Source organism: Chionomys nivalis, chromosome 13, assembly GCF_950005125.1.
Source record: "Chionomys nivalis chromosome 13, mChiNiv1.1, whole genome shotgun sequence".
NCBI classification, from domain to species: Eukaryota; Metazoa; Chordata; class Mammalia; order Rodentia; family Cricetidae; genus Chionomys; species Chionomys nivalis.
Genome location: NC_080098.1, coordinates 71,440,947 through 71,454,513, shown reverse-complemented (window position 1 = coordinate 71,454,513; position 13,567 = coordinate 71,440,947). Strand labels below are relative to the sequence as shown.

At 46.3% G+C, this 13,567-nt stretch overlaps 1 protein-coding gene and 1 pseudogene across 1 annotated transcript in view; both read left to right on the top strand.

Moving 5' to 3' along the window:
- Nucleotides 1-13,567, top strand: part of Spock1 (SPARC (osteonectin), cwcv and kazal like domains proteoglycan 1) — a 469,711-nt gene that overhangs the window by 208,426 nt on the left and 247,718 nt on the right. The window lies entirely within an intron of this gene.
- LOC130885585 (nucleophosmin-like) lies at nt 6,068-6,914 on the top strand (annotated as a pseudogene).

The following is a 13,567-nucleotide window of genomic DNA, read 5'->3' as shown; positions in this document are numbered from 1 at the left end:
TTCCCCGTTGATGGATGGCTACATTGTCTCTCTTTGTTTTGGTGTGGGGTATTTTTTATTAACAACTTCAACAGGCACACAATGACCTTCCTGTCAAGCCTTTAGACACGCAGAGAGCGGCATCTCCCAGAGGGAATCTAGGATGGGGTGTCTTACTGGCTAGTTTTATGGCAACTTGACACAAGTTGGAGTTGTTTTGGAAGCGGGAACCTCAAGTCAAGAAAATGTTCCTATATGTTGGCCTGTGGGCAAGCTTGTAGTGCATTTTCTTAATTAGTGATTGATGCGAGAGGGCCCAGCCTATTGTGGGCGGGGCCATCCCTGGACTGGTGGTCCTGGGTTGTGAAAGAGAACAAGCCAAGTAAGCCACAAGGAGTAAGCCAATAAACAGCGCCCCTCCGTGGCCCCTTCATCAGCTCCTGCCTCCAGGTTCCTGCCATGCCTGAGTTTCTGTGCTGATGTCTCTGATGATGGACTGTAATGGAACTGTAAGCTGAGATAAACCCTTTCCTCCCCAAGTTATTTATGGTCATGTGCCTTATCACAGCAATAGTAACCAAAACTAAAGCAAACACAGCCATGCCACTGTTAAAATGGCCAACTCTGGCAAATCCCTTGGCCTTTCTTGACTTGAGGTTGCCTGTCACTGATGGAAGGCTTCCCCTTAGCATTTCCGGGTGCTTAGTTCTAAATGTGAGCTTTTATATGTGCTTCTTGTAGAGGAAGTAAAAACGAAGCATTCAAATTGTAATGCTTTTATTTTAAAGTTACAGGTTTACCAATGAGGTATGACTATAACTTCAATAAAACCAGCAGAATTAAATGGACCTTTTAACCACCAGGTTAGGGAGGGACATTTAGAGTGAGCAGGAAGAAAGGCCCAGGCTGGGGCTGCTTCCTTGCCTCAGTGCCCTATGGGAACTTGCAGCGGTGTGGAGAAAAGGGGAGGGGCGAAGGGCTCCTGGTTAGATCTTGCTTACGCCATTATGTGGTGGCCCCATTCACACCCTCGGCTCTCTCATCCGCAGAGAGGCACTAATGTGCGATTCCATCTGGACAGACCTTGTGGAAGTGGCTGTTTATGCTCACAAGGGCCAAGGGGCTGGCTCAGGTAGAGAATCTTTCTAATGAGGCCATGCTCTTTCCAGTGTGTTCTGTAGGTGCCGTGTGCAGGCTCCTCGTAGTGTCATAGTGCTGGGACAGATTGCATAGGACCCTGGGACTGCTTCCTAGGGCCCGTGTCCCCAGAATTCAGGAGCAAACACCACTCAAGGTTGTGTTTCTCCTATTCGGGTGGGATAATGGAGTCGTGAGGACAGTAAAACTCACCTTGCAGTCATGGGCACTGTGGCTTCCATGTACGAGTCTCCCCAGAAGGTCCAGTCTGTTCTGAAGTCATGCTGATCACTTTCCCCCAGATTTATGATATTTGATGCTAGTTTTTATCCAAGGGGGATCTCCTACTATTCCACCTTCTGGGTAGGGTAATAGCCCCTGGATGTGTTGTGTTTGTTGAACTGTAATAAACGGGCTTTGGCTTAGGTGAATTCTCAACAGAGTAAAATATGTCAGCTGAATTTAAAAACAATCCACCTATAAGGCTGGTTCAGCTGGCTTCTTGGAGAGCGCAGAATGGATTCATGTTTTTCTCCATTTGCACAGAAGGGAGATAGCTACTTAAGAAAACGCTAGACCTACTCCATGCCTGAAATCAAAGCATTTTGTTTGTTAATACCCTCACCTGTATTATGTAGCATGGAATCAATGGAGACCTGTTCAGTGTTCTTTTTACATAGTCACCGTGTGCCCAGGAGGTAATGGTGTCTGCTGAGAAGGCGCTGGCTCTGCAGCTTTGGAGACTGGCCTCCTATCCTAACTACCCTTCTGTAACCCTGTGCAATAGGACAGGCATCTGCCTTCCTGGGCCTGGGGATCTGTGTCTGTATGCTAGAGCTTACGGGGTTTTTACCCTGCAATGTGAGGGATCTACAAGATGATCCAGCCCTATCATACAGAGCACCATGAGGGTGGATGCACGATTACCATAATTCCTGAGCCTCGGGTGTGGAAGGATGAGCGAGAAGGTCTGTCAATCACCTAGCCGAGTACTTACTGTAGGTGCGTCCCTCCTTACAGTTTGCTCCCTAGACTGAAACCCAGTAAATATGACCAGCTGGAGGGTGCCTCGAAGGTGCCCCAAAGAAGCTCTCATGGCCAGGGAGCTCAGGTCAGGGGTCATCTTTCCAGGGTGATGTTTGGTAGAGGATCCCAGAAGAAGTACGTGGTGCCTTCCTAAAGATGACCACACATTGGAGGAGAGCTGCACTGGAAGCACATGGTGGGGAGGAGTCGTTTATGACCATGGTTACATGATCAGTCAGGGTTATAGAGTCTACCAGTGTGGAGGACTCAGGGCTGCTATGAACAAGCACAGCAGAGTGAGCCAGCTACTCACATGCGACTGACATCATCAGAGTGAGCCACTCACAAGCCACTGACATCATCAGAGTGAGCTACTCATAAGCAGCTGACATCATCAGAGTGAGCCACTCACAAAAAGCTGACATCAGAGTGAGCCACTTACAAGCAGCTGACATCATCAGAGTGAGCCACTCACAAACAGCTGACATCAGAGTGAGCCACTCATAAGCAGCTGACGTCATCAGAGTGAGCCACTCACATGCAACTGACATCATCAGAGTGAGCCACACACCCGCAACTCACATCATCAGAGTGAGCCACTCACACGTAACTGACATCATCAGAGTGAGCCACTTACAAGCAGTGAACATCATCAGAATGAGCCGCTCATAAGCAGCTGACACCATCAGAGTGAGCCACTCACATGCAACTGACATCATCAGAGTGAGCCACACACCCGCAACTCACATCATCAGAGTGAGCCACTCACACGTAACTGACATCATCAGAGTGAGCCACTTACAAGCAGTGAACATCATCAGAATGAGCCGCTCATAAGCAGCTGACACCATCAGAGTGAGCCACTCACAAGCCACTGACAGCATCAGCTGACATTTATTCCTCATGCTTCTAGAAGCCACAGCCTGAGCTCAAGGTATCTGCATGGTGGGTTCAGTTAACAGTGGTTAGTTTTTCTCCAGTCTTCACAGGGAGGACAGAGCCAGGGCATCTTCTGGGACCCCACAAAGGCACCGGTGCCATTGATTACCCGTAGAACCTTACAGTCAGCTTCCCAGAATCCCCGCTGCTGGAACTCTCATCCTAGGGCTTAGGACATCTCTATAAAAACTTGCAGGGGAGACTGATTCAGTCCCCCCGCATGCCCCCAGGCAGGATGCTTCTCTTGAAAACACACCTCTTAGGAGATGTGAGAGAAAATAGAATCCAATGCTGGCTCTGCTGCTTCATGCTTCGCCCCTCCCCCTTTCCTCTGATTGCTCACGCACCTCCAGCAGGTGAATAAACAGGGAGAGCCAGTGCAGTCATGGGAAGCTGGGCCTGGGCCGCCTGTCACGAGGGCTGCCAGGCTGGACTTCAGCTTTATCAGGAAAGCAGAAGGGAAGGTGTTTGTGTGTGGAGCTTCCTTCTCCGTTGCTGCCACGATGGGTACTTGAGGTCATACTGGAGAGCCAGCATTCGGAAAGGAGGATTCTCACAAATTTGAGGCCAGCCTGGGCTACATAGTGAGTTCTAGGCCTGCCTGAGTGATGATATAAACCTATGCATCAAATTAATCAAAACCACAACACTGGAAAGCAGTGCTTGATGAGGGTCCTTGCATCTTGGGGCTGTTTGTAGATACTGTCCTGCAGGGAGCCAGTGGCCCTGACTAGACTTTGTCTTCTAAGTGTGTGTGCGTCTGTCTGTCTGTCTCTGTGTGTGTGGTGTGGAGGACGAGTGATAGCACCTTCTTTGGACTGTGCTCAGGGAGCACAAAGGAGCGTGAAACAAGCATTAGAGGCTGAAGCCTGGGCAGTGCTGGGGGCAGGAATTGCTATGCCCATGCGGCCTCTTGTCGCTCCTAGAGGTGATTTAACGTGCGCACACACACACACACACACACACACACACACAAACATGATGCTGTTCATACTGAGGAAACCTTCCCGGACCAAGCCTCCCAGCAGGGCCTGCTTGAGCTGGTGAACACTGGCGACAGAACTGACTTTCCCAGCTATTTGGGCAGCAGAGGGCTGAGCAGTTCCTGGCCAGGGCTAGCTGTTTATCAGGGTCAGGAACTGTGTGGATGGCCTCAGCAGCTCCTGTTCTTCACTTCAGATCAGGTGGAAAAGGTCAAAAGAAACCTTTGCCGAGGCAGGAAGGCTCCAATTAGGTGGGAAAGGTTGCATTTCTGTTGCTGTTATAGAATACACGGAAAGAAAGCAGCTTAGGGATGAGCAAGTCTATTTTTCGCTTACAGTTCCAGCTTACATAGGCCATCATTTTGGGGAAGTCAAGGCAGGAACTTGAAACAGCTGGTCACATCACAGTCCTGTTTTGAAGAACACAGAGGAATGCATGCATCCATGCTTAGAGCCCAGCTAGCTTTCTCTACTCTAACACAGTCGAGGGCCCCAAGCCAGGGAGTAGTGCCGCCCACTGCCAGCTGGGTCTTCCTGTATCAGGTAAGGCGATGAAGGCAATTACACACACACACACACACACACACACACACACACACACACGCACAGAGGTAACTCTCCCATTGAGACTCCCTTTCAGGTGATTCTGGGTGGCACCAAACTGCCCATTTAAAGGAACTGTGTATTTGTCTGTGCTGGCTCTGGAGAAAGCCCAACCCTAAGTTAGCATTTCCTACTGCTTCTCACTGCATTCTGCTCCAGCCACCTCCAGCCTCCCTAATGCTCAGACTCGGTGACTAATGTGATTGCCACCTCCTCTTGCAGGGAATGTTCCATTTTCTGCAGACACCTACTTTTTAGGTGTGTAACCAAATTCATGAAAGATATATTTCATTATTATTATTTTTTAATTGACTCCACCTGCTTCATTCACCAAAGGGTAATGTGAAGCCATGTATAAGTATCTGTTTTTTTTTTTTTAAATGACTCCCCATAGGCTCTTGGAAGTGGGCTTAGGAGGACAGCCTTGTTTGTGCTGGCCTCACAGTGACAGGATGTTCCTTCAAGATCTGTCTGTGTGACAGTGCTCACAGGTCTATAATTAACCCAGTAATACCGAGTACACAGTCTTTTAAAGGTCTGGCTTGACGCTTAGTGAAAACTGTGGAGCTGGAGAAGAATAGAAGCCTGCACCTCCATCAGGGACTGCTCTGAGGGCTTGATGCTAGTAAGTGCTTAGCATTGGGAACAAAACGTTCTGGGTGCTTCCTGGCAGGAGCAAGTCCTTTGAATGACCAGCGTTGTCAATTAATGAAAGCAAATGGATCTTCTGCCTTCAGCCAAGGGGCAGCTGAGCCAGACCCTGCTACCGAGATGTTCAGACAGACATCCGGAATCTAATTCCTCAGTGCACAGTCACCTTCCTCCATGTGAGGTAGGAGGCTGGTCACATCCATAAGGCAACTAATCAGGAAAATTGCCTTCATAGACCCCAGAGGTCCAGATAGCTACACAGTGCCACCTGTATTAACAAAGTGAGGTGTGCATTTTGTGTGGAGGGGAATGCTTCCCTTGTACATGTATATGTACACACACGTGCACATGTGTGTGCATTCACATACACATACATGCACATATGTGTACACACACAAGCATATACATACATATTCATAGTTTCATTTTTAAAAATAGGTACACATTTGGCGCTTATACAGATGCCAAGATCTTGAGTCAATCAGAGTTTTATTTAAAGACATCAACGAATTTCTACTTGGTTATGTAGTGATGTTCTTAGCCAGCCACGGAACTTTTAGCGTGGTGACCACATTCAGAGGGTAGCAGAAAGGTGCCGTTTCCAAATTTTTTTTTAATCATTAAAAGAATTCCTTGTAAGAAATGGGAGCATGGCCTGGTGTGATTCCATTCTGCGTGCCTGTTCTGAGGAGCAGCAGGCTGTACCCTCCGTCCGACTTCTGTGCCACCAAAGAACACACCTCCACCTCATGGAAGACTCGATGGACGTGGACATGAGTCCTCTAAGGCCTCAGAACTACCTTTTCGGTTGTGAGCTAAAAGCCGACAAAGAATATACTTTAAGGTGGATAATGATGAGGATGAGCACCAGTTATCACTGAGAACGGTTAGTTTAGGTGCTGGGGCAAAAGACGAATTACACATCGTAGAGGCAGAAGCAGTGAACTATGAAGGCAGTCCAAATAAAGTAACGCTGGCAACTTTGAAAATGTCTGTACAGCCAACAGTTTCCCTTGGGGGATTTGAAATAACACCTCCTGTGGTCTTAAGATTGAAGTGTGGCTCAGGGCCTGTGCACATTAGTGGACAGCATCTGTAGAGGAAGATGCAGAGTCAGAAGACGAAGATGAGGAGGACGTAAAGCTGCTGAGTATGTCTGGAAAGAGATCTGCTCCTGGAGGCAGCAACAAGGTTCCACAGAAAAAAAGGAAAACTTGATGAGGATGAGGAGGAGGATGAAGATGATGACGATGATGAGGAGGAAGCTGAAGAAAAAGTTCCAGTGAAGAAATCTGTACGAGATACCCCAGCCAAAAATGCACAAAAATCAAACCAAAATGGAAAAAGACTTAAAACCATCAACGCCAAGATCAAAGGGTCAAGAGTCCTTCAAAAAACAGGGAAAAAAAAAACCCTAAAACACCAAAAGGATCTAGTTCTGCAGAAGACATTAAGGCAAAAATACAAGCAAGTATAGCAAAAGGTGGCTCTCTTCCCAAGGTGGAGGCCAAGTTCATTAATTATGTGAAGAATTGCTTCCGGATGACTGGCCAGGAGGCTATTCAAGATCTCTGGCAGTGGAGGAAGTCTCTTTAAAAAAATGGTTTAAACAGTTTGAAATATTCCGTCTTACTTAATTTCTGTAACAGTTGATATATCTGGCTGTCATTTTTATAATGCAACTTTACCTACTAGGTTTGATAAATGTTGTCCAGGTTCCATTGCCAAGAATGTGTTGTCTTGAGGCTGGAGAGATGGCTCAGCGGTTAAGACCATTGCCTGCTCTTCCAGAGGTCCTGAGTTCAATTCCCAGCAACCACATGGTGGCTCACAACCATCTGTAATGAGGTCTGGTGCCCTCTTCTGGCCTGCAGGCATACATGTAGAATATTGTATACATAATAAATAAATAAATAAATAAATATTTTTTTTTAAAAAAAGAATGTGTTGTCTAAAATGCCTGTTTAGTTTTCAAGGATGGAGCTCCACCCTTTATTTGGTTTTAAGTATGTATGGATGTTATGATGGGACATAGTAGTACTGGTGGTCAGATGTAGAAATGGCAGGGAGACAAATATACATGTGAAATAAACTCAGTATTTTAATAAAGTATAAAAAAGAAATGTGAGCATGTTGAGACAGAACATAAATATGGGAATATTATTCTGATTATTTTCAATTCAAAGCAAACACTAAACCCTCACTATAACATCACAGAATTCTTAATTGTAAGCCATACCTCTTCTTGGTGATCCAGTTAAGATTAATTATTTATGCAAAAAATACCCATGGGGAAAATACAATATTTGGATACAAGCCATACAAGTGTTGGCAGACATATGCTAATAATTATGATTTTTGCCTTTAGTGGGGTTGATCCTGAGTCATTTCTTTCTGTCTGTGATTAGGCAGGAGGAGAAATTCACACTTGGGGATGATAAAATGAGATTGTCACATTATGGGCAAACCTTTGTCATTCTGTTCTCAGAGCAGAGCCCAGATTTCTCCACACTAAATGGTTTCATTTTATGTGTAGTTTGTGAAGCAGGAGAGATGGCTCAGCGGTCAAGAGCACTGCCTGCTCTTCCAAAGGTCCTGAGTTTAATTTCCAGCAACCACATGGTGACTCACAACCAGCTGTAATGAGATCCTGTGCCCTCTTGAGGAAGAGACCTGGTCAGTCGTCCTCATCAACTTAGACCATGAAACCCAATATGGACAAGTTCAACAGAACCACCATATAAGGGCTGCCCATGCATGCTTCAGCATTGCCGGGGCATACATTTCATTCATTCATTGTGAAGCAGGGGTGAATGTGGGTGAGTGAGCCTCAGCTCCAGCACTGTCATGCATGTGGCATGGTATCTCCTCTGCAGACACAACAGCTGGACTTGGGTGTGTACAAGTTCTCTAGGGATGTTTGGCTTCTGTGGTGGTTAGTTTTAAGGGTCATGTTAACACAACCTGGAACTATCTGGGAAGAAAGGTTTGATGAAGAATTATTTATATCAGGTTGACTTATGGGTGTGTCTATGAGGTATTGCCTTTATGGTTAATTGATATAGAGAAACCTAACCCATTGTGGGCAGCACCATTCCCTAGGCAAGATGTCCCAAACTGGATGTGCGGTAGGAAACTGAGCTGAGCAGAAGCAAGCAAGGATGTAACAATGTGACGAATGACACAACTTCTTGAGTTCCTGCCTTGACTTCCTCGATAATAATTGGAGCATAATTTGGACTTATAAACCAAGTAACCTCTTTCTCCCCCAGATAGCTTCTTGTCAGGGTGTTTTTATCATAGCAACAGAAATGATCAGCTTTCAAGAGTAACTGGATACGGCAGGCAGCAATTATAAAACAGTAGATTTGAGCTTAGCCCAAGTATGAGGTTTTCACAGATCAAGCCCTGAAGGGCAGGTAGCCATGTGGAAACTGAGCAGTGGGTGGGGCCAGGGCTACCACTGGCATTGCTTCTGACCTTGAGCCTGTGGAGTTCTGTGAGAGGAAGGCCGCTGAGAGGGAGGCTGTATTTTATGAAGTGTTTCTTTATAGGGCTCCGCCTGTGCTGTCTGGCTGCTGTGTCTGAGGTGTGTTTCGCTTCCCAAATCTTCTCTAAATAGCATTGAAGACTGACTACCAAGTGGGCCAGAATGACACAATCAAAACAGCATTCGCTGTAGACGCAAAAGACTGTTGAAGAAAAATAGCTGAATTACTCCAATGTGAGGAAAAGTCACAAAGCTAATCAGCTTACAGCTTCAGTCTCTCCAAGGCAGAGCTAACGAGGGCTTGCTCCTTCAGGGATTCTGTTGTCCTCAGTAGGAATGGCAGGAGAGTAAGCAACCCCCAAACCACGCTCTCTCTTTCTAGTCTAAACAGTCACGAATTTCCGAATGCTGTTTGATTTTTTTTTTTTTTTTTGTAGACTTCATGTGACGGCATTGATGTGCTCTGTTGAGGACATGTGTTGCCCTCCTATACTTTGGATAGAAGGTGTGGCTAGAACAGGGAGCCATCTTCTTCTCAGGGTACCCTCTGAGGTCCCGTGGGAACAGATTAGCCTGGTCCCTGACTACAAGGAAAATCCAGGCCCTCCAGTGGGCTCTTATCCTACTCTGAAGGGTAGATTCGCTGCCATGGATTCCAGGCTGCAGCCCCAACGGAACTGCACTTAGAGACTTCTGTCAGCTGTCTTAGCTCTTAGTGAGTGAAGACTCTGGAGCACACGATGGATTAAGAGTGATTTACATCTTGCTAGCTCAGGCACCAAAGGAAATACACTGTAACTGTCAGATAGAGAGGCCCACTGTGTGTTGGGACAGTTGTCCTAGTGGCTGTTCTGGTCGACATTGAACTGAGATGCCCTAGAAAGGACCGAGGGACTCCTTTTGTCTCCAGGGACATTCAGGCGCTCTTGGGTATAGGACAGTCAGAAAAAGATGTCAACTGCCTGGTTAATGGTTCTGCAGGAACTTATCTGTGGAATTTTCTCACTTGACTGGCAAGATGCTTATCAGTTAAGAGCACTAACTGCTCTTGCAGAGAACCTAAGTTCAGCATTTAACACCCACAGTGGGAGGCTCAGAACCATTTCTAAGTCCAATAATTCTGCTCTGCAAGCACCTGCGTGCGTGCATGTGTGTGTGTGTGTGTGTGTGTGTGTGTGTGTGTGGTGCATGTCAACAATGCAGGCACACACACAGACACATCAGTGCAGGCACACATATACATAAATTAGTAGCCTTAAAAACAGTTGCTAAAACAAGAGTACTCCCACTGGATGCTGTGTGTTTGTGACTGAATTATTTACTTTTTCTCTTGGTTTCATTTTTATTGATTCTGTAGCTTCTTACATGTATCTAATTCATTGAATATGCTAAATGGAGAAAATTACCATGTGTCTTAGTTAAGGTTTCTATCGTTGCAAAGAGGTGTCATGACCACTGCAACTCTTATAAAGGAAAACATTTCATTGGGGCTGGCTTACAGTTCAGAGGTTTAGTCTGTTAACTTCATGGCAAGAAGCAAGGCATCTGGGAGCGTGCAGGCAGACATGGTGCTGGAACCAAGAGTCCTACATCTTTATCCAGAGGCAGCAGGAAGTGAACTGAGACACTGGGCATGGCTTGAGCATATATGAGACCTCAAGCCTGCCTCCACAGTGACACATTTCCTCCAACAAGGCCACACCTACTCCATTAAAGCCACACCTCCTAATAGTGCACTCCCTATGGGCTTATGTGGGCAAGTTACATTCAAACCGTCACACCCTGGTACCATAACTGTCCAGATAGTGGGGGCGGAAACCGGAGAGCTGTGGTTAAGCAGGCAGATGATTGGTCTTCCATCTCTTAACTCTAGTACTGTTCCTTTAAGATCTCGTTATACTATTGTAATTCATGTGCCTTAGTATGTGAACTAAATTTGCCCTAGGATTCACACGGTCTCTTACCACAGCTTAGCAAACCCCTGGCCCTGTTTCCTATCCTGTCCCGTAATTCATTCTTGGGGACCTTGATTTATATGCCGTTTGCTGGAGGAAGCCATTCTAATGCTTTGGACTAGATCAGGCTGATCTCCTACGATACTCCATTGTGATAAGTGTTGTGGACCTACTAAGTCACGCTTTAAAGGCCTTCACTGTTTGCCACATCAACTGTTCCCATGCCCCGTGATGGCGGTGAAATTTCAGTTAAGCATGACTTCATTCCTAACCAAAGATGAGAGCCAGAGATGAGAGAGCCTCTGAAGTTTTGAGATATGATAACCTGGAGAGAGAGGAGATCCTCAAGAGATGTGGTGGGCGGAGGCCTCCATCTGTCTCAGTATAGCGCGGCGGGAGTGATGTCTTTCTTGGGAGTGATGGGATGGTCTGGACTTGTTCCCAATGTCTTCTCGTTAATGATTTGCTAGTTTGCTTACTACCTAAAGTTCTGTGTCATACAAGCATCTAAAAACCCCCTGGGGACATCATTCCACTGTTGTCCGCTTAATTAAGTCTCAACCAGGACATTCCCAGGGGTTCATTCATTATGAGAGGACCCTTGTAGCAGCTGCCTCGATCTGCAGTGAGCGCCCGGGAGTGGGAGGCTGTCCAGGGACATTGGCATGTTAGCAGTGGTGGTGCTCTTCAGGAGGACCTTTGGAAAACATGATTTGACCTTTTCTCTGTTGAACAGGAGAAAGGACCTGCTTTTAACCCAGCTAGTTACTAGCCAATCAGGACTAGGCTGCTGAAGTCTGGCTTTTGAGCCAGTGATGAGCTCTCTCAAGACAATGGAATCTTCTCTTTTCAAGTATGTAATGTCCTGTTGTATAGGAGAGGTTGTGTGGTATGTGACTGGGGAGTTGGAAGTATCAAAGGTAACAGGTGGGAGGCCTTCCCTGTGCAGTGCCGCAGGGTATAATCTCTGGTTCACAAAGTGCCCTGGACAGGAGCGTTAATGTCTCTGGAGAACTTGTTCTCTGGCTTCCTTCAGAACTGCTGGATCAGAGGTCATAGGAGAGTGGGGAGTGGCCTGTGAGAATTGTCCCCCTGGGCCTCCTGATGCTCACTGAGATTTGAGAGCTGCTGATAAAATGGAGTGAAGAAAGAACTCTTGCTATCAGCTGTGCTGCACTGACAACTGGGACCTGAGCTATGGTGCAGGACTTTCCTGGGTCTGTGTGGTAGGGGCGCAACACCTTACAGAGAGGCTCCTGTAGGTGAATGACTTACACACTTAGCCAAGTAGTCAGCTTGGGGACTTGTGGTGTCTGCTCCTTAGGGATGGGTCAGTGTTGCTACTGGTTTCTTCTAGGCTCTGTAAACTACAGTTTCTCCTGTTGTCTCTTAATGCAGCCCCTTCTGGAAGGTCACATGTATTCCTCATGTCCTCCAAGTTCACATGTGTTCTTCATGTCCTCCCAAGGTCACATGTGTTCTTTATGTTTTCCCGAGGTCACATGTGTTTTTCACGTTCTCCTGAGGATCTCTTGGAAATCAGAGTGAGCTAGTGTTGCTAGAATAGCTTCTGTAGTTGGTCCTGAAGACTGTAGGGGGACCGGTGTTGTGAGGGAGGGCCGTCCATATATACAGACTCTGGCAACAACATGCGCGCGATTGGCAAATGGATATTAATGAGGATCATAGCTGTAGGTACAAAGCATTCCGTAACCACGGGGGAAGCTCGGGTTTCCTTCCTCTGTCTTGCACATCTTGACTGGCAGGTACAGCAAGTCTTACAAGTGATTATTAAAAAGCAAATCAAGCTGGCATTCTATCCGCTGTTTTAAAAAGTACAATTTCAGTGTTAACTATGAAAACTGGGAGTGCTGAGCATGTCACATATTATTTGATTCTGTCATCACAACATCTCTGTGATCTTGGCTCTTCCTATGTCTGCCTTCCAGAAAAGGGAGCAGAGACTCCACCAACTCAAGCAGTAAATATTTTAGACTTGGAAGTCCACTGCAGTTTGTTGCAATAACTGACTTTTGCCTTAGAGGCAAGTGCAGCCCTGGTCACATACAAATGAGAGGGTGTGGCTACTTTGTAGGCAGCTTTCCTTGTGCACACTAAGCTTGACCTTTGTAAAGTTTTTAGGTTATGCAATAATTTTAATTTTTTCAAGTATTTTTAAATGTAAAGAAATATACTTAGCTAATGGGTTACACAAAACAGGCAGGAGGCCAGATCTGGCCCTAGGACATAGGTTGTTGACCCCTGGTTTAGGGTGATTTGGAGGCCAGGGTCTCTACAGCCTGTATTGTTCTGCACATCATGGGGGGCGACAATGACATGGGGATAGGGTGACAACTGTCCACTCGCTCATCTCTAACAACGCCCTTCCGAGAGCAGCACCTGTCTTAATGGAAGAGTTTGTCAAGTTTTTCAGGAAAGCTTGGTTTTATTTCCACTGAGCTCTTTTCTCTTTAGTCTGATGTTAATTATCATTTGCTTGGTGCATTTTGGTTTTTGAAGTGATAGCTAAGAAATGCAAGGTCTTTTTTTTTTTTTTAAGTTTAAAAAAAGTCATGTAAAATGTAGGAAGAAATCAGGAAAGGTCCCCTATTTTCTTCTGCTATCCTTTAGTCATCTTCCTGGGACCCGGATCCTCAGGCTCCCATGATTCTGTAGTCATCTTCCTGGGCCCAGGGCCCACAGGCTCCCATGGTTCTGTAATCATCTTCCTGGGCTCAGGATCCACAGGCTCCCACGATTCTATAGTTGTCTTCCTGGGCCCCAGATTCAGAGACTCCCACGAT